Source organism: Myotis lucifugus, unplaced genomic scaffold (genome assembly GCF_000147115.1).
Source record: "Myotis lucifugus unplaced genomic scaffold, Myoluc2.0 scaffold_109, whole genome shotgun sequence".
NCBI classification, from domain to species: domain Eukaryota; kingdom Metazoa; phylum Chordata; class Mammalia; order Chiroptera; family Vespertilionidae; genus Myotis; species Myotis lucifugus.
In genome coordinates, this window is record NW_005871157.1 from 949,849 (window position 1) to 953,612 (window position 3,764).

The window sequence follows — 3,764 nt, forward strand, 5'->3', positions numbered from 1 at the left end:
TCTTGCTGCTTTTAAGATCTCTCTTTGTCTTTGCTTTTGGCATTTTAATTATGATGTGTCTTGGTGTAGTCCTCTTTGGATTCCTTTTGTTTGGGGTTCTCTTCGCTTCCTGGACTTGTAAGTCTATTTCTTTCACCAGGTAGAGAGAAGTTTTCTGTCATTATTTCTTCAAATAGGTTTTCAATATCTTGCTCTTTCTCTTCTTCTGGAACCCCCATAATTCGGATGTTGGTACGTTTGAAGTTGTCCCAGAGGCTCCTTAGACTATCTTCATATTTTTGGATTCTTTTTTCTTTTTCTTTTTCTTTTTTAAATATATTTTATTGATTTTTTACAGAGAGGAAGAGAGAGAGATAGAGAGTTAGAAACATCGATGAGAGAGAAACATCGATCAGCTGCCTCCTGCACATCTCCCACTGGGGATGTGCCCGCAACCCAGGTACATGCCCTTGACCGGAATCAAACCTGGGACCCTTCAGTCAGCAGGCCGACGCTCTATCCACTGAGCCAAACCGGTTTCGGCTGGATTCCTTTTTCTTTTTGTTTTTCTGGTTGGGTGATTTTTGCTTCTTCGTATTTCAAATCTTTGACTTGATTCTTGCAATCCTCTAGTCTGCTGTTGGAACTCTGCATAATATCCTTTATTTCAGTCAGTGTATGCTTAATTTCTAATTGGTCCTTTTTCATAACCTTGAGGGTCTCACTAAATTTATCGGCGGTTTCTAGAAAATTCTTGAAAAACCTTAAAAGTGTGGTTTTGAACTCTATATCCAGTAGTTTGCTTTCCTCCATTTCTGTCATTTGTGACTTGTTTCTTTGTCCTTGAATTGACAAATTTTTTATGCTTCCCTGTGTTGATAGAGTGGCTTTCTGTGTTAGGTGTCCCATAGGGCCCAGTGGCTCAGCCTCCCCAATTACCTGAGGTGGACACTTTTGGTGCACCCCTTTGTGGGCTTTGTGCACAGTCTTGTTGTAGTTAAGTCTTGATTGTTGTAGGTATCACTGGGAAGAATTGACCTCCAGGCCAATTGGCTGTGAGAATCAGCTGTGTCTGCAGTGGGAGAACTTCTTAGCTGGGGACACCCCTTCTGGGGCAAGACTTGCTTCAGTGGGGCTTTGGTGCTCACTGAGTCTGCCCACTGTGTGTGTCCCTTATGGATCTGAGGAGTTGTAATCTGGATGGTCCCACTCTGACCACTGGGTACACTGGCTCTTGGATCTCTAAGGAGGTGCTAATTTAGCCTCTGCCTGAGGCTACCCAGCAGGAGCTATGGAGATATTCCTCTTCTTTGTTTTGGGTTTGGAGGTGCCCAGATGAGGCCCAGCTGTGAAGCAATGCAAGCTGCTGTGGGGCCTTGGACCTTCTTTTGGAAGTTCTGGGTCTCTCTGATTCAGCTGCAGTTTGTTAGGTAATTTTAAGATTTCAAAGGGCCAGGCCTTTCATAGGCAAAAGCCTCTGCACACAGCTTGGGTGGGGCGAGGTCTCAGGGGATCAACAGGGCGAAGCAAGCAGCTATAGCTGCTCCCCAGTCCTACCCTAAGAGGCCCCGAGTCTCAGTGTCCCGTTAATCGCTGCAAGCACCTCTGAGAGAAAGCCACCCTCAAGTTCTGCCCGATGCCAGACAGTCCAGTTTCTCCCCATATGAGTCTGGGTCCCCAGAGACTCACCTGGAACTGGAGTTCAGAGCAGTCGGGAGCTTGAGACTCCCTCATGATTGAAAAAGACAGCCGCTTCCTCAGCTGCCAGCCCTTTCCACGTGTGCCTCCGTACCTCTGCACTTTACTTCTGCACCTCCCCTGAGTCTCAGTGCTTTTCTCTTTCCTTCTAGTTGTAGAATTTCCACTCAGCCAGCCTTCCTATGGTTCTGGATGATGTCCGTTTTGTCTTTTAGTTGTATTTTTGAAGTGGTTGTGCGAGGCAGCAATTTCCGGTGTTTACCTATGCCGCCATCTTGGTTTCAGCTCAATAAAAATATATTTTAAAAAAGAAATTTGCCTGCTAACAAGAGAGAGAAGCAGAAGGGTCATGGAGGGTGTAGTGGTCTCAGGACCCCTTTACAAATTAAAAATTATTGAGGACCCTAAAAACATTGTTTATGTGAGATATAGCTATTGACAAGATGTAGTGTATTAGAAATTGAGAAATTTAAAATGTATTTATTAAATTAAAAATGAGAAAGAATAGCCTGGCCAGCATGGCTCAGTGGTTGAGCGTCAATCTATGAACCAGGAGGTCACGGTTCGATCCAGTCAGGGCACATGCCCAGGTTGTGGGCTTTATCCCTAGTGTGGGGCGTGCAGGAGGCAGCCTATCAGTGATTCTCTCTCATCATTGATGTTTCTATCTCCCTCCCTCTCTTTCTTCCTCTCTGAATCAATAAAAATATATTTTTTAAAATTTATAAATCTATTACACATTAATATATCTTAAAAGAAAAAGGATTCTATATTCCAAAACAAACAAATTTAATGAAAAGAGTGGCAATGTTATAAGTTTTTAATGTCTGACAATAGAAGCAGCTGGATTCTCATCTCTTCTGCACTCAATCTTTTGCAAATCCACATAAAAAGCTCTGCAAAACGCCACTGAATGCTCATGAGGAAATTACAGTAAAAAGACAAGTCACCTCTTAGTATTATTACAAAAATACTTTTGACCTCACAGACCTCCTGAGAAGGTTTTGGGGATCCTCAGGGGTTTCTGGGCCATTTTCGAGGACTTCTGGTGTAGGATTATTAAAAATTTTTTGTTTCTTTTCTTTCTTACTTGGAGGAATTCAAGGGTGGGTGCTGGACCTTAGGCTGCAGCATCAGGGAGTTTCAGCGGGAGCAGAGACCCCAGAAATCATCCCGTCCCTCCTTGAGGGCATCCTTCTGGAGAAGCGCAAGTGAGCAGGGGAAGTCAGCCGATTCAATCCCTGTTTATGAGTCTACAAAGGCCCCAGGGCCCGGGGCCTCCGGCTGTGGGAGAGGGGCCACCGCAGAATCACCTGCCGCCTGGTCTGGGATAAGAGTGGCCGAGAGGATGGGGCAAGGAGGTCAGGTGTGGTCGGGCCTTAAAGAAGGTCAGGAACCCACCAGGCAGACGGCATTCCAGGTGTGGGGTTGGCTCCAGCAAAGAAGGGAGCTACACAGAGTTTGGCAAGTAGCTGTGTAAAGGGAACGGGTTTGGGGGAGTCCGTTTGTGGAGGAAGTTGTAACTTTATCTTGTAGGGAAGGTGAGCTCTGTGGTAGTGTTTTTCCGTCTGTTTTTCCTCCCACGGAGGGGTCTTTGTTCTTGTTCTTTTTGTTTTGTCTGCTGGTTGAGCAGACCTTGTGTTCAGGCCTGGGTTTAAGGAGGCTGAGCTTGAGGCAGGGAAAGGTGGCTGATGGCTGCAAGGCCCGGGGCGCCCGCTGTAACATTCCAGGCCGGTGCTGGGAGGACTGAACTGAGCCAGAACCCCGGAATGTGGGGACTCTGGCAGCCCCAGGCAAATGGGGGGCGAGCAGGAGGGAGAAGACAGGGGACCCCAGGGTTTTGTTGAGGGGCATGGACAGTGCAGGGGGACGTGGGTGAACTCTCTGGCCTCCATGCACCCTGGAGGCCGGCAGGCTCCTAAGGACTCTCCAGGTTGCCCCATGGCCCCCAGGAAGGACCACAGCCCTCTGGGGGCTGCTGTGCCCTGAAGACAGTGGTAGCAGCCACGTCAGTCATCAGAAAGGAGAGGTGTGGGGAGATGGACCCAGACAGAAGGAGACCTCCCTCTCCAGGCCTGGCTCGGAGG